The sequence below is a fragment of the Anopheles coluzzii genome, chromosome 2 (assembly GCF_943734685.1).
Source record: "Anopheles coluzzii chromosome 2, AcolN3, whole genome shotgun sequence".
Lineage (NCBI taxonomy): Eukaryota > Metazoa > Arthropoda > Insecta > Diptera > Culicidae > Anopheles > Anopheles coluzzii.
The window spans coordinates 12,176,526-12,198,731 of record NC_064670.1 but is presented as its reverse complement, the minus strand read 5'-3'; the positions used below and the strand labels follow the sequence as shown (position 1 = coordinate 12,198,731).

General features: G+C 45.8%; 1 protein-coding gene across 10 annotated transcripts in view; it reads right to left on the bottom strand.

Moving 5' to 3' along the window:
- Positions 1-22,206, bottom strand: part of LOC120953582 (uncharacterized protein CG43867) — a 178,561-nt gene that overhangs the window by 138,731 nt on the left and 17,624 nt on the right. Inside the window, exon 1 of one of the 10 annotated variants that reach the window (XM_040373656.2) lies at positions 8,629-8,740. The exons of the other annotated variants lie outside the window; for them this stretch is intronic. The gene's annotated coding sequence lies outside the window, so the exon portion shown is untranslated. Of the gene's footprint in view, positions 1-8,628; positions 8,741-22,206 lie in introns of those variants that run through there. 10 annotated transcript variants of the gene reach the window in all.

The following is a 22,206-nucleotide window of genomic DNA, read 5'->3' as shown; positions in this document are numbered from 1 at the left end:
ATGTAAGTACTTTCCAGCCCATTGCCCATTTTCGGACGGTTGATCTCTCTCATTACGCTCCGTAGCATGTGTACGGTGTGGGTACAGATGTGGTCGTTCATCAAGTTTGGTTAGCTCCGTATCTGTGAAGCTGCACATGTCCTTGAGCTGTGTCCTTTTGCCCCAAGAGTAGGCAAGCAAACACACGCAAGGGTTTTCCAGAAGCTGCACGGCTACTTTTCGCTTACAGCAAAGGAACAGTTTACAAACTTTAATCAAATATTTATGGCAGGACCTTTCGATCCTTATGAAGCGGGGCTGTGCTTGTCGGTTGTGTGGTGCCTAGAGATAGAGATGACTTTCCATGTAGACAAGAAGCGTTGAGGTAGTTTGTTGTTTTTCTTTACTTTTGAGATGTAGAATCTTTCATTGGTGTTTGATTTCTGCTTCAGACGAATATCTCGCATAAATCTCCCGTTTGAAACATCAACACATATTCTTGACACGATTCTAACGAAGCGACTGTTAAGTTTCTTTCAAAAGGAATCAGTACCATTTACATCGAAGCGAAGAGTATTTCTAATTAATCTTTCTTACATCTCTTTTGCAGGCTTTGCTACGAGAATTACTAACGATGGTCCCAACGGACTTAATAAGCTTCCACAAGAGCTTCCAACTATTCTTCATAAGACGTACAATCCACACGTGACCAGGGGCCAATGAGAACCGATTGCCATCCAAAGTATGCCAGCAGCTCCAAAAATACGTCCGCTGTTAGCAACATCAAACTTAAGCGTATTAACCTTTACCACGAACGAAAAAGGACGAAACCAGATGGATCCGATCTGGTAATTTATTGTACCACACCGAAAGGATGCTCCCCGGAACTAATAAATTAATGTCAGGACACGGATGCACCGTACCCTTAAGAGTGTTAGCTTCCCGGTTGGGAGAAGCTACAAAAAAAATTATAAGAAAAAAAACTTTGTCTCCAAAGCAAAACGATCCATTCGTCTTCCGAGCACCGGGCACATGTGCTCGGCTAGTTCTTCGCCCTAGATCCTAAGCATTCTTGGGCGTGTGTAACTTTACGAAAGTTCTTCTTACCCTTGGCTCAACTCGATGGCAAGCGATCGAAAGAAATTTAGTGTCCTTCGCGCTGACACGCACGTTGCGCTTTTCGGGTAATTTGATGCACCTGACTGCATGCTGTGTCTCGGCAAAGACACGGGGAAGCGCATACCCATAAATTCTGCATACACCCGGAAGGCGTACGCGTGTGTGTTGCTTGGGCGAGAGCTCTCGGTAGGTTTAATTACCGTGACAGCTTGCGGTTGTGCAAAGCAGGGGCCTGCAGCGATAAAGAGCTCAAATAGCACACTCAGGATCTTACGAAAATGTCGCCTTCTCTCCTACAAAGGCACAAGACACGAGAAAGGTAACTGTTGTACGTAAGCTGCTTCCTCATCCCACACCCACAGTAAGTGTCCCAGCAAAAGTGAACCAATCAAAGGGAATATGCAACCCTTGTTTCCCATTGCGCAGAGCGGCCTGCAGTGAAGACATTTCCGCTGATAATGACTGTCCACAGGTTCATACACCTTCCGGAAGCTGCAGGAAGTCTCCGGGATGGAAAAATCTCAACATTCACATGCTCTTATTCTATCTTCTCCCGTAACCTACCGTCGTTCTTTGACTGAAGTGAGCATTTAGTCCACATTAGAGCCAATGATGCAGCGCCGGGACCGAACCGTTCATTCCACTACCACTACACTACATGATAGCAGCGAACCCGTCGGTAAGACCACGCCACCCGGAAGCATAATCCCCACGCAGGAGATGGGCAGCGGTTTGAGGGGGCCGAGGACCGTACAGTTCCGGTTCCGGTCTGGCGAAGCGATCAACTCTACCGATTCCTCTCTGACCACAACTCACACCCTGCTGCAGCTGCAGGTCGGAAATCCATTCGGGCGGAAATAGTTTCATTTTCTCTGCTCGTTTTCTAACTCGCTGCCATCGTCGTCGTAGTCGCCGTCGTTGGCGGTACACAGTGGTCGTTGTCGTCAAGCCGTCATTGGCTGTCATTGAGGCCAGGCACGGATTGGTGGTGCTCGCGTTCTTTCCCATCCCTTTTCGATTGTATGCTCGATTCTGGGACGAGATGTTTCTAAAATCTTCCCCTCTACCCAACAGAGAGCAGCTGCTACCTTCGTACGGACGATTATTTCATGTTACACAGGACTTCCGACTCCCGTTTTCCAGTCACGGCTTCCCTCGCCTCACCGTGCAATGCTACTTAATACTTGATTCTGCACCTGATGTTTGTAGCCGATTGTTGAGAGCAGTATCACCTCAAACGTCTGGTCCCCAGCTCGCGGTACTATTCGTTGGTCGTCCCCAAAACCTGGAGGATTAAAATTGAAACACATCGTTCGCGTATGAAGCAAACGCCGAAACCATTGTTAAAGAGTGTATCTCCAAGCTACGATAGTAATGGTACAGGGATTAAAGAGAGCAAAGAGCCCGCTGCTGTCCGACACCGGTCATACACTGCCCAGAGGACAAAGTTTGGTGAAATTGATACGCTTTTTGTCGGTGTATTGAGAATGGCTACTTAAGCTAATCGGTATCTTTTGTTTGAATAAACAATGATTGTCGATGTACAAGTTCCTAATGAATAAATGACAATATCATGTTCAAAACGAAACATGACACAATGATAGCCGGAATTTGTAAATAAATGTTTAGGGTTTTGTTACATTCAACTATTAAAATAATATGAGTTACTATGAATGTACCATTATAGGACAAAACAAGTTTCTATTAAAATAATGGTAGCATAGTGTGCTAGAAAAGTATTGCTTGAACAACATTCTACTAGACTATCTACATCCTCTTTAACGCATCTTCAATTGGTCTCCACATGCACTTTAAAATGGTAAAAATCTCAATCAATTCTTCCTTCCTCCCGATACGGTTCCTTTCCAAATTATCCCCATAGCAAAACCCAAGCCCCCAAAACCAAGTGTAAAATGGAGTCGAAAAAGTCCCACCAACTAACGCAGCTACCTAAAACCCCGACTGGCGAAAGAAAAACGCCAACTAGCCAACCGTGCCCTTAGAGGGGAAAACTTTGCCACCCAAATGTGCCCACCGCTGGTGCGAAGCGAAAATGAAGGTCCCTGGTAACACGGTCACCTACCACCATCGCCAAATCCGTCCACCCTACCGCTCCCCCGTCGAAAGCCCAGTAACGAAGCGGAAAACTTGAGTTCGCTGGCTGGTTTGTACTTCTTCCCATACCTCCACATTTCAGCCTAGCGCCCCCCTTTGATGGCACTAGCACGCTTTGGCTTTAGGACTTTGTGGCGGATTGGCTTTAGGGTGGGGAAATGGAAGCCACGTCGTAGTTACCGAGGCCGATTGCGGAATGTCACAGGTGTAGTGTCTCTGTGTGTCTCTGTGTGTGTTTGCGTACCGTATAGGAATCCAAGGCCGCAACCACATGGATATTGCTTGAGGGTTTTGCACGAGGACATCCCCGTAGTCGAGAAAGCCCGGGAGGAGGTGGAATAGATTTATTACTGCACCAAAAATTCACCCTCTCCAGTAGGACACGGTGGGGTCGGTGTGGACTCCGGCGCTCCAACGAGGGGCGACCAAGTGCGCACGGCATAGAAGCACACTCCCGCCAAAGACCTTCTCTGTCCCTCGGTGCTCGAAACCCCCGGAGCTAAAACCACAGTCTCAAACGGTCTGCACCTCCGGCATGGGGCTGCTGCTGCTGCTGCTGCACATGCCGAAGGAATTAAATTCCCAATTTAAATTTATTCACTTCAGCGGTCCACCACGTTCACGGTGCATACACACACATTGACGATGACAACTCTGGAGGACTGGAACGAAAGGAAGCGTGGGTGGTAAACGACAGTTGGCAATGAATTTTGCTGGAACCAGTGCCACCGGTGTGCGGGAGAGCTGGCCATTGGGTTTAATAATAGCACCACACACACACACATAACGGATACACTAAAAATTGGATGGTTCGCCTCAAAATTAGACCAATCGAAAGTTTTGCCAATGGCAGGGTTGCCCTCATTTTCCGATACGCTTCCACGATGCATGGGGAACAGAAACCCATCCCGTGCTCCAAGAATGGAGCAAACGTGACTGTTTTGCATATGAAGAGAATAAAATGAAGAAAGTAATCCCGTCCCGAAAGGTTGAATAAGTTGATCGTTCTTTAACCCATTTTTTGCAAACAACACTACGTTTCTGAAGTGTACAAGTTTGAAGAATTCAAGACATAGTGGTAACCCTAATTTGGCCACTTCTTCAAACTCCCGAACCGCAGCGTAATGGGTGTGGAAACTCGGACATAAAGGACACCGATGGGTTGGTTGAGAGGGAGTTTTGGGGCCTCGTGGAATACGTGATGAGTGACCGAGAGACCGAGTTTGTTTTGAAGCACTTTGCGTTTATTGAGATAGGACACGTCCCGAAACGGGCCTAGCTACGGTCAGCTACGGCGGGTCGGTCAGTCAGTTGGGAGCGCGAACGATTTCACCCACCTGCTGGATGGGTATGGAAGTGGCCGACCCTAGACAAACAGAGTGGAACGGTTGCCGGCTAGAATTAGACCATTCGCACGAAAGGCAACGGTTTCCGTTCATCTGCTACCCCCAATGCGAAACACAACAAACCGGGCCGGGCATGAGATGTTTTCGGAAAGACGGGAACGACAACCAAACCCGGAAAAGCTCCCGGCGCATAAATATGAGATCGATGATCCTCCACTCGAGCCCGCGAACGTTCGGTTCGGTACGGGCAATCCAGCTGACCCAGAGACGGGAATCATCCCAAAAACGCGCGAACGTGCCATTTCTGATTGGACTACATTCGGTCAACTGTGGACCGAGTTTCATGCAAACGATACGATGCGATCCGCATATCTAACGAGCCCGCCGGCATGGAAAACATTGTTTTTGCTAGAATCTTCCACCTTGGCGGGCACCACGCAACGGCCAAAGCCAAATATTGTCCTTTAACGGTAGTACGCACCGGGTTCAGACTGTTCGCTATGTGTGCAACGAGTTCATTGAGCGTCAACTACTACTAGGGGCAATGTTGGAGTACATGAAGAAGTTAAAGCGTTGTAGGTTATGTGTGTTCGAAGTACAGGTAACTCAAATGTCTTTCAATTAAGGTTTCAATTAAGCTACCTTCCAACACAATTCAACGCAATATTGAGTACTCTAATGATCAGTTTTGAAAAGTAGAACCTAGCGTTCACAATTCAATATCAATAGTTACAATGGATCCGCCTGCATGGTACTAATAAGTTCCGAAACTACTTTAGGCCGGCATGACCTCGTAGGTCGTTACGCTAAGAGGAAGAAGTTACAATGGATTTATTCTTAATTCAATACAAAACAACAATCAATTTTATGCGATCAATCGTGCTCAAACGATGACACCAAAGTCGTATCCAGAACGAGCTTTTCTCACTTCCTTCCTTGATCGAATGTTGTATAGAAACGAAACCGAAGCTAGTTATTCTATCCTCTCGTTCTGCCCCAATATACCTGAGCCATGGTCTTGGGCACGCACTTATTATCGAGAACAGCATCAACTAATAGTCCATAATGACACGATACGGGCCCGGTCTAGTTGCCACGTGATTTTCCAAGATCGTGAGCAACAAAGTAAAGCTAGCGCGGCACGAATGATGGTTTAGCGTGGTTTGCAAGTGTTTGTTTTAGTTGGAATGGTGGAAGTGATGGTGGAAGTTTAATCTCTGCATATCTGCATTGATAAGATATGGCAATATCGAAAATTTGAACTCAGCTGAGCAAAGATTTCCCCCAAGAATATCTTGCTATTGCAACAGCTAGTTAAATAGTAGCTAATTTATGTTAAACAAAACAAAAAAGATCGATTAGAACAACACATTTTAAACATCCTAACGATATCAAATAACTCTAAATGAACTCCACTTAAACCATGAAACCAAATAGGTGCTAATCAAACAAATTCCAACTACAAATGAGCTCCCACTAGAACGTTCAAACAAAAACAAAAACCCCCAAAACCTTCGAATCTCCAATTAAAATGACACCAACGCACACGCAATACCATAATTCCATTGATTTGATTATCTAATAGGTGTAACTAATTCGCAATTATTCTGAATCGCTCGTTCAAAATTTCCCCCCACCGAATGTTCAATAAGCGTGCCCACCGGCCCGAAAACCGCATCCGATCTAATTGGATAAATAAATGAACCCGATCAATCGAGGTACGAGCGGCTTTCACTTCGGCCCGATTCAAATAATCACTTGACCACGGTGGTGTCCATGGCCATTCTAATTTCATTTTTAACCGAAACGCGACAATTATAATGTGGACCAATACCGTATTTATGGAATCCGATTTCGTTGCTGTCTGCAGCCTGCATGCATTCAAATGGGTTCCAGTTTTGCGTGACGTGTCATTGTGTGGTGGATCGTGACTGATTTGCCTATTGAGAGTTGAATTGTTTGTTTTTTTTCTCGCTACTGGATGCAAAGTTCGCTACTGTGGTGAAACTAATGAAATGAGATTAGACTGCTCTTTTTTGCTGCTGGGAAAAAGATGGACGATGGGTTAGCTTTCAGCGTCACATTCATATGATTTGTCAGCTACCATAGCTGTATGTGCGAGTCTCACCACCACTATTGATACGAACGTTTGTGGTAGCAGCAACCCACATGCCGAGCTCCAATTTCACGCACGTGATTTCAGCCAAACTTTTGGGCTCTTCGGGCCCGAGTTGGGGAAACAGAACACATTCCACAGCTCTCGCTGGCTTTTTTCATGCTAAAACCTGTCGATCACAGGAACGTTCCCTGCGCTGAAATGATATTTTTCGCTGCGGGACCTTTTGTTTTGGCTTAACTTTGGCACAAACACACCTGCACACACAGCACCACTGGGAAGAGGGGGGGAATTCGGGGGCAGGTTTCATTGGCAAGCGCACCGGTACCGAATTCACGACACAAAATCAAACAAAAACGCGGGAACCACGTACACATCGTTGCAGCGTTGCGTGTCCGTTCGCCGGGAAAAGCTCCGGGATATTCGCTCAGCTTTCCGCCCACGTACCTTTCATTATTTTCACCTTTAATTTCATTAAATTTATCATCGAGTTCTGGGCGAGCAACAACAACACGCTACGGTGCGGCTAAGGGCGCAAGGGCGCCCCGAAGTTGTTGTTCGTTTTCGGAAAGGGTTTCTTGTTTTATTTTTTTATTTTGTGAATTTCGTACACCGCGCTACGAGTTTTGGAAACGATACAAGTAGACAAGTAAGAATCTAGAGGGGAGGAAAACATGTCTAGCTTACACTACATTTCCCCGAAAGCATATCACGGTCCTGCTGCTACTGCTGGAGAAGGATTCTTTTGGCAACATTCGTACGAGCAATCCCCTTGGCAGTGCATTTCTTTTGGGGGATGCATTTCATTTCCGGTTTAATTCGTGGAAAAATACGCTACACCGAATGCCGGGTCCAGGGCCGTGTCGGTGTTTTCCATGGAAAGAGAATGTGCTTAATTTCATTCTGGCCACACCACCTCTTCCGGGCAGTGCTAGCAAAAGGAAACAATTTAATTTCACAAAATCCTGATAGAAAAACGTTTACAGGAGAGGGTTTTTGGCGAAATTGGAAAAATTTAACCTTACATTGTTACTGTTAGCCGTTAACCGTTACTATGCAAACTAATCACGTAACTAGCATAAATAACATCGGTGCTTATTCGGTTGTACCACCCGTGAACCGCATTTTTCAATTAACTGCATTTGAATCCAATTCGTACATGTGCGCGATTACGCCGCTTAACGATAATTATATATTTTGTGAAGCCATACCACGAATTGGCGATGAACGAAATATTGTTATATTAAGGAATTTGCAAAACAATGTTCCTGTGTTCCTAAATTTACCAGAAACAATATTATACAACGACTCATATGACAAGCTTTACTGAGATAAGAGTTATATCCGCAGCGTAATAATATCCCTTCGATTATTTAAATATTATTTCAACGTCCTCCTCCCTTCACGTTCCTTTGTGATATAATTAAAAAATTAATCGTACCATCCATTCAAGAATGCAAATGATTCGACTTTTAACGTACGCAGCTCCAAAATTCTCTCGTACGAGCAATCCGTCGCAGTAATTTGAAAAAAAAAACCCCAACCACACACACACATATCCTGCGGGACGCGATTGCGATTGATTATTCCTCATTCGTATGCAACACCCCGTTTCGAAAATGCTGCACTTTAATCCCACGTGCAGCAGCCTTCTAGCGCGAGTTTAAAATTCCGTCTGTGTCTAGCGCTCTGTCGCTGTGACATACTCGCACATTAAAAACCGAAAACAAAACGGAACGAAAAAGTAACTCTACTCGACGACAACGCACCAACCACCCGCGCCTATCATTAAACCGCGCTACACCTGCTCACTACCCTTTTTCAATGCCAAGGTTTTTCGGGCGCCCTGTCGTACTTTGTCGTAGCTCTCATTCCGCTTTGACTCCACAGCGAGACACGGCTGATTTCAATGATTCGAAGAAATGAAGCAAATACACAAGAAGAAACACTTACGCACACCGGTACCGGCATCGCTCACGTACTATCTCTGTTCGGCGATGGAGGGAGGAATCGAAATTCCAGCTGTGATCCGGCTACTACCCGTCGAATCGAACCGAATCCGTGGACCCGGGGATCGGTGAACTTACCTGTTGAGTAGAAGAAACGGGAAAGCAAGAGAGGAAATTGAATTCAGCGCTCCGGTATGAAGTATTACGAATTTTGAATACAATCGATGGAAGGAACAAACAAACACAAAAAAAGGTTGATGAAAGCTAGGTACGCATGCTGATGGAACGAAGGAAAGATGAGCGAAACAATCGACATCGAATCAAACGCAAAGTGCTGTCGTCGGTCGATATCGTCGCCAAGTGATCAATTTTCTTGGAAGAATGTCCAATGAAGCGTAAACCGATCACGTACAACATCACATTCGTATTTATGCGGCTGTGTTAGCATCGGTATTAGTTTTGATTAACTCGCCTACACACGTTTACATATAGACCCATTCAAGTCTGTGGTTGATTGTATGGTGGCGTCTTAACATGGTTAATGGAGTGTAATATTCTTCCTTAAAAATTGTACATATAAATCTGTATCAAGAATAATTTGCTAAAGTTTAGCATTGGAAAAGGCACAACAAAAGCCAAATGCCAAAGATACGTGTTTTTTTTTTCATTTGCAATCTTAAAGCCCCACACTAGTCATACCGCTTGCAAGAGCTTCGAGACGGCCACGGTGTGCCATCCTACCGAGAAGAGTAAGAGCGTACCGAAAGGTACTCTACTATCGTGCAATATCTTCCAACCCCATCTGGCAACTGTCCAACCCTCTAAATCGCTTCGTGTTCTCGATCTTAATGCAGCTTAACCATTACATACCCGTGCCTTCTTACACCCTTGTCAAGATAAAGCAATTCACATTTCAACCGGTCGATTAGATGGGTTGCAGTTTGCAGGACAACACAACTAATGAACTCTTTCCCAGTTTCTCATACGACCCGGGCACGAAAGGGCAGCAAGCATCCAGCCCCGTCTTGGCGCTCAGCAAAGTAATTGCGATATTCTTTTAGCGAATGTTGATAATGGGTGTAGTAGATTGCATTGCTCTTTACACGACAAGCTGCAAATTAGTGTGTATGTTTTTTTTTTGCCAAAGGACTACAAGCACGATGTCACTAAAGCGGATGAAAGTGAACCACAACATTAAGAATAAAATGTTCTCCATGAGGGTATCTAGTATGGGAAAGAGAGAGAGAGAGAGAGAGAGAGAGAGAGAGAGAGAGAGTGTACTTGAAATAATAAGAAGAGTTTTCTATTGCTACATATTGCTTATAAGAACAAGAGGAAACCTTAACGATAATTACTGGACAACTTTATTCAGAAGGTTATGATTGAAAAAATGTCCCATTTTACGTTCCGATGTTGAACGAGTTGAAAAAAGAAATAAACAATTTCCATCAAATGGTTGAGTGTCTGACTTGGTACAGACACACACACACACACACACACACACACACACACACACACACACACACATACACACACAAAAATACAACTTCTTTCATTAACACACCGGTAACGCCGTGAAAACGCCGTCCTCATCAAAATGAGGTGTAATGCAAGGGACCGTACCGTCGTGCTCGTTTCCTTGATACGCCTTTTCCACGACAACTTTTCCGTCCACTTTTTGCAGTCAACCGTGTACTAATTGAAAATATATTAAACTTTCCCCATTTAGTTGCCTATCGCCCGATCCACCCCCGGAGGGGCTCGCAAGATCCCGGGCTTGATGGTCAGCCACAGAACGGTGACACAAGAAGCTCGCAGCGTACACCTTTTTGCTGAAGCGGTTTCATCACCACCAGACCAGAACATCCTTGTCAGGGGGACGGAGGAAGGAGCGGGGCAGATTCCTCTAGTCCTGTTAATTCTTCACCCGTCACCCGATTGATGAGATCACACTTTACGACTGTTCTGTAACTTTCACCATCTTTTTTGTGGATTCTTTTTTTGCTCAAACAGCAAGCGGTTGAGTTCGAAGTAGTTTGTTTACTCACTGATTACACGGTCCGGAAGGATCTTAAGATACAACTGATCCACAAGGCATTTATAAACTAGCGATTCCATGTTAACGAATAATGGCGCATAATGGCGGCGCCAAAGCATAATGGCGAATAAGAGCAACAAACATTTAATACATTGATAATTGATTATACCCAAATCTTGTTTAAATCCTGTCCCGCATTAATGTTACTGAATGTCAAAAAGTGAAATTGAAATACCATCTTTATAAACAGGATGAACAGAGCTTAACGCAACGGAAAATAAAATCATTTCTTTAACGTGAATCGAATTAGAAACATCACATAAGATAAAAATAAGCACGAGCGAAATGCATAATTAAACCGTACTTCAAAGCTCCTTTGAAGTGAGTTTACCGGTAACGTGTTTACAAGAATGGAATGTTACATGTTACATGAGCAAACATATGGTTCCTAGTATTGCGTATTACATATCACATGAGCCGTTAGATTCTCGTGATATTTTTAAATTAAGCAAAAGTATACTCTTAAACATCTCTTCACTAGTCCATCAGCAAGTTTATAATACAAACAAAAGTTATGCAGTAAATATTTAATACACAATTTAACGCCAAGTCATGGAGCGAAAACCACACCCTATGTATCTCGCTCGTTCCAGGTAGCTGAGAGTTGCAAATGTTTTCCTATTTGTCCTGTGTTTCCCTTCCCACAGTGCTGTACGTACCTACACCAACTAATCACCAATTTGTTCGCGTCCGTGAGTTTAGCGTACACATTGCCCTGGCCTCCCCTCTCCTCATACCTAACACTCCACACCAGAGTTGCGAGCAATCTTGCCAAAAAGTTTCCGTTTTCGGTTCACTCGGCACACACACCACTCATATTCCATGTGCCCCGGAGAGCACACCAATTAGCACCGAGCGGTACACAAATAGCATACGACGCCCACGTTGCTGCCGGTATGGTGTGGAGATCCCCCCTTACCAGAAACTCAAATTAAACTTTCAGCTAATAAGGTACATTCGCCGTCTTCACACCCGTACATCACACCGGCCGGCACCTGGTTTGGGGGTTGGGGAGCTGCCCGTACCGAAAAGCCTGTCGCTAAGATGCCCTTGCGCTGACGACCCCCCCAACCATTAACCGGCCAGGGTTATCTGCACGGTGCAAAATTCCTTCCATGGCGGCCGTAAGGCCAAGACAATGTATGACAAAGGATGTACACAATTTTCAAACTTTTCCCTTTTACCCAAAACCCATCCTCAGCCTCCCCGGCTAAGTCATCAGACTTTTTATCCGGCAGCAGCAGCATCGGCAACGGTAGCAATGAAACAACTAGAAAACGGTAACCCCGGTGTCTTCGTAGGACCACCCCGACCACCACCGCCCTGCCGGATTATTTAGTATTCATACGTGCAACGTGACATCCCCTGGCTGGCGGAAGATTTGCGCCCGACCCGACGACACTCCACCGCCACACTGCGCTGTAATACGTAGACGCTTCCACCACAGAACATATATTGAGTTCAACGGCTGGGATGATGATGTCGTCCCGCCGCGGTACCAGGAAGTCGAGGGCGTACAGCAGCAAAGTTCCTCGCGCTAGACGTCAACTTCAACATCCGCTGACAAGATGCACAGCCCGGCTCAGTTCACCAGCCCACCGAATACCCCGATCTCCGCCGCACCCTCATCGAAGCTGCGTCATCAAGTTCACATTTTATTTCCCTCACCAGCCCTCTTATCCTTTGCATGGGGAGGGCGGCAGGAGTTTGTTGCCCATATTCCTCACCCCGGTACGCCCCGGTAGCTGACAGTGTCTTCCGCCTTAGGTTGATCGTCGGGCCACCGGCTTCAGCTTCGCGTAGGAGCGAAAGTTTCCCATCTAGCTCACGTGCGGCTCACGTAACTGGAGCACAAACATATTTCAAACTGTGTGTGAGCAGTATGTTCCCTCGACCGGCTCAATCTCCCCCTGAAGAGGGATTTCGTTTAGATCCTTTGCCGAAGAAAGTACGACGCAGATTTTATCCCGAAACATTCCGAACAGATTCGGTGACCCCAAAAATCTACACAACTTTGTAGTTTTTTTTTCTTCCTTTCTTCATAGTGGCGTTTGGCGAACTTTGGCCCCGAAGCATTACTGGACAACTTCCAGAAGGCGGAAATGAATCGAAAAGTTTTCCGAATGTCACAACGGTTGACAGCATTCGCTGTGTCCGTCTGTCATCCACCAGTCAATGTATCGAAGCGTTCATTTCGTCAGGGAAGCTTAACGCGTTGTTTTCATTCCATGCAATCATCCACTCCACTATGGTAGCGTACGAAGGGCCTTTTCTCGGAACGCTCAGAAAACATAGAACAAGATTATCCATTGAAGCAAACTTCCAACCGATGGACGAGCTTTCGACTCCCTCTGAATGGTCCAAACTTATGGAGGTTTACCTTTAGGCGTATCAGGTGATCTGATGTGAATAAAATAGATTGTACAAGTATTTGCTGTGAGAGGTACATCCAGAAGCAATATCTTTGCTTGAATATCTTTGGAATACAGATAACAGATGCAGGTAACAAACCTTTGGAATGCTGCTATGTGCAAAATAAAATCAACCAGAAAAGACTTTATTTGACTTATATTTTCGATGAATTCTTAAATATACTGCTTTAAGAGTTTAAAGCTTTAATAGTTCGTTTGTATATCACCTGAACCATGCCGGCTGCTTTAAATTGATCCAATGATTCTATATCAATTAAATATAATTGAACTTTTGCAGACCAAATGTTACTAAAAAGCACCATAAAAACCTACATAGACTATAACCGAAGTACTTCCACCAGAGCCAGGAACGAGCCACCGGAGCCGCTTACAAGTGCACGTTCTACACTTCGGATCACTGATTGCACGCGGTCACCCGGCAGAAAAACCAATTTCCTATTACCGATGATTTATCGTCGGTAATTCACAACTACCACCGGACCGGGCCATCGGGTGCTTCGAAAGCGTGGTGGTGCCCGGTGGTGGTTGTGGTACACGATTTCGATCAGCCTGCCAATGTCCGGAGTGCTGCTCCGGAGCAGGATCATGTTTGAGCGTGCACCCCGAGAGTTGAGGTGACAATTTATTAACGTACGATTTATCGATTTGGATCTCCAGTCGTGTGTCGGGGCTTGAAACATGTAGTAAAAAGCTAGGTATAACTCCAGGCGTAGGAGAACTATTCACATGCTGTTGGCCTGAGACATAGAATCATTTCATTTAATCCTCTTTAGTTTGAGCACCGAAAAACGGGACGTTTGTAAGTACATAATTCAGTAGTTTGAGAATGTAACTTCAGTAGCAGAAATATGTGCTTATCAGTGACAAGAGTGATTATCAAACGTATTATATATCTTCTGTTTCGACTCTTAGCATTGTAAACTCCATTTCAAAGGCAAGGGCAATCCGTGAAATGCTATTCGAACCGATGATTAAATCCCAGCATCTATACATGGCACACACATCCGTGTGGATATCAATTCAAATTTTCTACTTGAATAGTCTTTTACATGAAGCATAACATGAAGCATCCTGTTAATTCGGTGTTGCTTTGAAGAGAGCTACGTTTACAGGTATAGGATTATTCCCAGGCAGACTATATTTATAGAGGCTTATCTAACGCTTGCTTTTGGACATCAATGCAACATTCACTTGAAACACAAAGTATACATTCCAAGAAAACACTAAGACTAATAAGAATGTTGCATCCAAGCCAACTCTAATCAGCTTGTCATTATTACACACTGGCTTTTTCGTTCGTGTAACAAACTCAAGCAGTAATAAACAACGACTCTTGTTTCGTTGTAGTGCCCTTCCTGCAGTGGCTCAGAATCACTGTTCCTTAGAATTGTTTTATAACACACCACACCCTTCCAATTGCCGTCCAATCACCTTCTCTCTCATCCCTGTTCTGTAGCCCTCTGTAGCACTCGCATCGCAACTCAACCCCAACCCCATTCGCACCACTTATCTACGCAAATGCTCAAGTGTTGACATGAGCTTAATCTTCATCAGACCAAAACAGACAAGTCGCAAGTTCTGCGCGAGAACGTTCGCGTATCCAGCCAGCCTATCGGGGCACACGCATTTGTGTGTCCATTATCACCTTCCAGGCACCCGGTCCGGTGGTGCGGTGTGGCCAAAAGTGCTCCGAAGAACCTCTGCCCACGTCCATGCCATTCGCTCGCTGCATACCGACACCACATGCAGAGCCCACAACGTTCCAGAGAGTCCACAACACAGTACGGAGAGGCAGGGGCAGAGCATAATTATCATTTTATTCGCATAAAATGCAAAATTTATTATAATAGTTCGTTAACATGGAATCGCTAGTTTATAAATTATTTATTAAGCGATGCCGAAACACCCGACGACGTGCGTCCATCTGTGTTCATAGGCGGTTGTGCAAAAAAAAAACACACATACACACACAAAAGACGTGGAAGAGAAACACCACGCTAACCGAAGAATGAGGCTTAAGTAGGACAAACTGGATATATCACCCTGGTTCTTACGTTCGGCGTGCTCGCGAGTCGCCCGGCGACCACTTTCTACGGGAAGGTGTGTATGTGTGTGTGTGTGTTTCGAACAATCTGCGACGACGAACGTCGATTGTCCGGAAATGTGATGAAAGTGTGGTAAACCACCGCAAAAGAAACCGGCGACAGGCGAACGAGATCGACATCCCCCCAGAAGGTGGTATGCTACCGCGACAGCTATAGGCCACACACTGTATACAGCGTCCTACATGTAGAAGAAGCAACATACCCACACACATCCACAAAGACCCTTTCAATGCCAAAAGCCTTCAACCAAGACGCCTCAGTACGTCCGGGAAGGTTCTCCCAGCGTGTCTCGTGTGTATGTGTGTTTAGTATGCAAAGCAGTGTGCCCACCATTGTTGGGCGAGGAGTGAGCCCTTTTGCTTTGCACCTGCGATATGTCAGTGAACTGCGGGTGTTGGACAATGCTCTGCCTGCTCCAAAACATGGCTCACATACACACACACACACAACCCTCGGGGGAAATTTGCCGGCGTTTTTGCTTTCCTAATGCTACGATAGCTTGCAGTCGGAGATTTCGTCCCACCGAATGTGGTCCTCAGTTTTTTTCCTGGACAATACACTTAAAGTGTGTGTAGTGTCCCTAAAGGTTAAGTTCCCTTTCGGGAGTCCACGGGAAATGAATCGAAGTGTACGCTTTTCGCGTGCCACTCCACCAGAGCTCTATGCGCCTGTCGAACTACTTCAACGGTCACCTAACACGACAGAAGCGTGATGTAGATGAATGGTTAGAAAATGTTAATCATATCCTTATCCTTTGCCGCGTCCGTTCCCCATTTCCTCCCTTGTTATTCTGTGAGAAGACGGGTGCCAACATAAAAGCCTCATTGCCAGCGTGCTCATGCTCCTCAACCCCAAAAAAAGCCACTGCCAAAGTAGAAGGTTGAGGGGGGAGAAAGTATGGAATTTTATTAATCAAATTATGCCACCGACGGGAATTCGTGGCATTTTCGGTCAATCCTTCCAAAAAGTCTTCCTTTACCGCCACTCACTCTCTCTCTCTCTCTCGTACGGAAATCACGCAGGGAGCGGCTTTTTGCATGGCCGTTATGTACTTGTCCGAGGCAAAAGTTGTCCTTCCTAAGAGGGTCCTTCCTTTTGCCCGATTCCGGTTCCAATTATGCCCAGCCCGGCAACACAAATGGCCTACCCCCAGGACAAGAAGAAACTTTCCATTCGCACTTTGCTTAGTTTTACTCCTGTCGCTACCACAGCGTGCCTCGAAGTTGCCCCGCCACCGTTTCGATGCGGTTGTTGTTCTTCCCCACGCGAAACACGGCCACATTGTCGGTAAATCATTTTTTACGACTATTATGACGGGAAAATGGGAAGAAAGGGAAGAGGTTGTGGTTTTGGCGGGCACAGGACACACAACCGATACGCTCAAATCGTTGCGACTGGCTAAAATCAGAGCGCGCTCAAGCGGATGGCTCCACCGGCGAAGGGTATTCCGTTGAATTGACGCCAACAAAGCTACCGGGGGTGGAAGTATTGAGAGGCCCTGGGCGATGGGGGTGCACGGGAGAGCGGTGGTCCTAATATTGGAAAAGTTTCTATTTAGTGTTCCAGTTCGTCGTCGTTACCTAATTCTAGCAGTGAGCAGAAATTACTCTGCCCGGAAGTACTCCCGTGCAGGCAACCTTTAACAAACCTCTGGAATACACAAGAACGAGCGTGACATGTTTATGGAGAGGCGGTGGTGGTTCGGTTTAATCATTAGTGAATGAAACTACACATAAATAAGAGCGTATAACAAACACGACCGCAACGCATTGCCGGGTTTGGATTTATTCAACCTCCGTTGGTGTTTTTGTACCATTTCTTACACTGACACAGAAAAACACAAGGTAAGCGTTAGAAACAATCAAACCGAGTGGACATTCTTCAACCCTTCGAGCCCGCACACAAAACATGCCGTTTTATAGATAAAGCCGACACTGGAAACATGCTTGCTTGGTCCAAATGTCATCGTCGTAAAATAAATCGTTCATCCTTGTTCACCATTCCACCATCATCACCGCGCTTTAGAAGACCAGCGCACATAACAGCAGACCGATGGTGGGGGTTGAGCAAAAAGAAAAGCAATCGCTTGTAGAAGGATGTCCTTTCCTGCTTTCGTTTTTACTAGCAAACTAGCAGAGTAGAGATCCGCCAGCATGCCCGCTAGCCCGCTTTCACCGAAACCGCACCGAGAATACATTGCGCGACAGTCGTCGTCGTCTTTGGGCGAATTACACGAATTTCTTGCAGCGCCTGTATTTCCACCCCAGGATGGCACGGTACAGTAGTGGCACGCAACGCCCACTGTGCCAAGGGTTTTTACGCTCACAATTTACCGTGAAAAGGTGGCTGCGCAAAAAATTATCTAATAATTTCTCGCTCGCTGCCGTGCGATGTCAGAGAGTGTGCACCGAGGAAGAGACCATGTGCGCCTGGCGATGCCAATTCGCCTTCCAGTCGTTTTTTGTCTGTCCGCCTACCCTCGACGACAGATCGCCCCAACATTCGTGCCGCTGTGTAAGAAACGGGCCAGGGCAGAATGGTGACAATTTATACGAATTCTGGTTCCGATTTCTTATCCCCTTATCCGGCATTCTGGTTCCCAAGCATTCAAGTATCAGTTGGCAGTTGGCAATGTGCAGCACCACAGCGAGAGAGAAAGAGCTTTTCGTCGCTTACTTCGCAACCGAAACCGATGTCTACACCCCGCCTGGCAAAATCCCGGATTGCATCTCAAAAAAGCTGCCCGAAACGTCCGCGTGCTTTCCTTGTTCCTCGTGCTGGTTCTGCTGTGAAGCTTCGCTGTGTGGCAACGTACCGGTGCAAATAATATAAATCCAACCGATTCAACGGGGGAGAGGGGGCCGGGGCGGCGCGGGGACGTTCATTTGCTCATTTCATATTCATAAGGATTTAAAAATACACCTTAAAATATCTATCAAGCTGAATAAAACATGAAAACCGGGCGGCAAGGGATAGCACAATACACGAACCGGCTGATGATCATCGCTGCCATGATGATGATGATGATGATGGTGGTGAAGAAACAATTACAGGTACGATTCTTGCTCGGCTGTTCGAAACTAGTTCTTGGCTTGGAGCGGCTTTGCTTTCCCGGCTAGCTAAGGGCACCATCATGGGCACATTGCTGTGTTGGTAAGATTTATTTGCAAGCTGAGACAAATCTTTTTGCCAGCCCGTTTAAGATGATGTTAAAGTTGGTGTTAATTTGTTTGGTATTTTCTTTTGCATCAACTGCAATATTCTCATCTACAAACTAACAACAACAGAAATGTACAGGCCTCAAGCTGGATTGAAAGAAAAGGACTATTCATTTCCGTTTTTCCCTTCAATTGCTTCTGATTATTTCTTTTTTTATTTCCCCATTCTATATCGCACGCAAGCAACAATCACCTACAATGTCTCCGCCTAAAAGCCCACACACACACGTTAGGCCTGTACCGGAGATTTTCCTTTGCCTCCGTCATCTGTCTGGTGGCAGCGCATTCATGCAAACATATCATTCAAACATCGTCGTCCCGTCAGCCAGCGGGGAACCAGCCGCCTACCAGCAAACGAATAAACGGTACGCGAAAAAAGTCCTCAGCCTCGCTCGCTGTCGGTCAGGAAGCGCAGAACAGCCACCGAAACTGACACCGACACATACGTTTCGAAGGGCGCGCTTCTTTTCACATTCAAGTTGTTCCCATCAAAACGTCAACCGGCTCCGCGGCCTGGGCCTGTCGCGTTCGCGTAGCGCTCACTTCACTCAACCGGGTTTAAAACGGAAAGCGGGGAGGGGGGGGGCAAAAATCCACCCTACTGGAATGAATGTTTTGGAACAAGCAAGGGAAAGCGAAAGCACACAAACGCACACACACACACACATACACACACACACACACACACACATACACACACACACAGCCACCACCATGACAAGGACACGGTTTCATCTTTCTTCTACCGGCTTTCGCTGCACAACACAAATCTTCTGCCAAGTAGCGGGTTAGGTTTTTTTCCAAAAAGACAAAATAAATCAGCCTCAAACCGCGGTAGACCACCTTGGTCCGGAGGAGTTGGGTTCTTTGGAGTATTTTGCAGTGATTTGCATTCATCTCGTGGCTTTCGAGCGCCGGGCAAAGCCGTCAAAGGAGGAGGACGGCATCGGGGCGAGCGCGCCCGGGAAATGCATAATCTATTTCCTCATAAAACTAAGTTTGATGCAGCGAAAAGTTATCAAAATCTAATCAACCCCGCAGCCGTTGTACTCTAGAGTCTAGACCACTAGCGAGCTTATTCTAGACCTTCTGCACAAAGTATGCTGCTGTTTGGCAAAGGATTTTTTGCTTCCCATTCGTTTTTCAATTCGTTCCGCCTAATAAATAGTAGAAGATTAAACATCGGTCATAATATTTGGAATTATTATTTTTAGCAATTTTAGTGTCGAGTGAGTAATCGAAGCTATAAGAAGTGGAAGGATAATATGAATTATTCCTATAGGAATGCAAATTATCTAATGTTTGGCCATGAAAGATAGTAATTTGGTGCATTTGCATTTAAGCACCTTCAAGCTCAGAACAAATTAAAATTTTGCATTTTGTATAATTTTTTAAGCTATTTCAACCTTCATTTAGTATAAGAAATTCAGGAACCAACTTCATCCTATCAAATTATCGCGAAACGTTAAAAAACAGAATACGCTACGCTTGCAACCATTTCAAGTAAGTCGACAGCACGATTCAATAAACCACTTAAATATAAATTGTTTTAAATGCTCACCCATAGGTTCCGTACACGTACCGAAGTCATAAAATATCATTTCACGTAAAAGTTGGCCTTCAACAGGCCCACCATACCTCCATTCCATTCTCCACTCACTTACAGGAGGAAATTATTATCGTTCATGAAAGAAGACGCATCTCCACCGATCTACTTCACACACTTGCCGCCAAAAAAAAAAAAAAAGAAAACTCCCCACGTACTAGGCCCTACTAGAAGTAGAATAGAACTCCGCTCGGCATAGATCGAACACCACTTCCCAGACTTCGGAAGTGGCTTCATCACGTATTCGATATTAAACTTTTACTTTCAATTCTCGCCGCGACATACCGAAGCGTCGTGCAGTCTCTGTCAGTCTGTACAGACAGCGGGAAGCATCCTTTTTTGGTGTGTATGGGTGTTGTTTTTTTTTTTTCCTTCAACCCCAATACAAACTTAAGAAAGAGAATCGATGAGCTTAGTTAGCATCCTGCCGCCCAAGAGAAGCGACCCATCCGAACAGAGCTCGGGCAATGGATTCAAACCGAGTGCGCCCAGAATCCACCACCGGGAGCAGCGAGCAGCTTCTTTAAGTAAGCTGGCTGCCGCCAAACAACCAAGCAACGATAGAGAATCGATTTTTGTCTCACGTGACCCCACACCAACGTTCGGGGTTGCAATATCGATTTCTGTGTTTTACCTTTTTAACCTTATTTTGGTTTCGTGACAAAATGTGACTCCCCCACGCGAGAAATGGCAGCCAACAATCTCGCTTCTTGCTTTCATCAGCGCGTTGAAGCTGCCCGCGCGCCGTGAAGAGGACCAAAACCCCATCATGCGAAAGCTCATCACGATCACGCTAAAGCTTTGCGTCGCATTTTTATGCTCGCGCACCATACCACACCGAAGCAAAACGGAAGGTTGGCCATTCAACCGACAGGCAAGGCAAACGCTGTTTTAGCCCGTTTTACGATATGCCTTCAATCCTTCAGCCGGCACGGACGGGTCGGTTCTGGCGAAGGTGCTGCTGGGGAAGATGAAAATATGACAAAACTTTTCCCCCAACAAAACCAGTGGGCGGAAGGGTGGGCGCAGTTGCTTCCGTGGGGCTTTGGGTGGGGCTTGGGGTCGATCGATCGCACTCTCGCACCTGCCTAGCAACCCGGATGGCAACACATCCTCTCTCCCAAGGTAACTCGATTATTTCGTTGAGTGTGACGGTGTGAATCCTGTGCACTTCTTTTTCTTGCTTTTTCCATCGTTTTTTGGGGGAATACGAGTGGGGGTGGTGGCTGAAATTTACATAATTTTCGCAACCTTTGAAACGAGCGCACACAACTTTTCCCGCCTCGCAACCCCTGTGTTTTGCTACCTTACACCTCCAACTACATGGTTTCCCGCGTTTTTGCTTTTCTTTCCCTTTTCGGTGACCTTTCGCTTTCGCTGGTGGGTTTTTGGGTGCTCCCAACTCCTCAACACACGCACACACACACACACACCCAGGAAAAGTTCTTTCGACCTTTTCGCAACCGCGTTCGACAACGTTGGGATATACACATCTATTTTTGTTTTGTTTTATCCCAATCCCCCTGCATGGGCCCGCGTGTGCTCTGTGCTTCGACCATCCACCATTCGGTGAAGCTGCGGGTGTGTCCATGGCATTTTGGCCGTGATTTCGGTCCTCCGCAAAGCGAACCACGGCCATATTTTATGGGCTGGCTGCCGTCCCATAAACTTTATGGTCGTAGTGAGGTGTGCAGATTTAAATTTCGTGAAATTTCTCTCACCCTCACTCAGCTGTGAAAAAGCTCCGACAATCATGCTCTTCAAAAGCTGGGGGGAGCACAACAGGGGCGAAAAGGGGATTGCTACTGGGTGTTGTGACTTTTGTCTTTTGACTACGGGCAGGTGGTGCGCTGCGTTCCTCGTTAGTGGATGCTTTGCGGGAGTGTAAAGTAAAAATCTAAAAAAGGACCTCCTTTAAGGATGGGATAAGAAATACAAAGGAATCCTGGAACAAAGTGTAGTATGTCCCGGTGTGCTTCATAGTTAACGGGCTGTGTATCTTTCGCAAAAGTAGCCTAATGAAATCATTTTTAATAATTTCTAGTGTTGTATATTCTTAACACTTTGAAATACAATTTAATGAAAAACTGAGCAAGGGAAGAGTGTTCATAATAACCATCTTT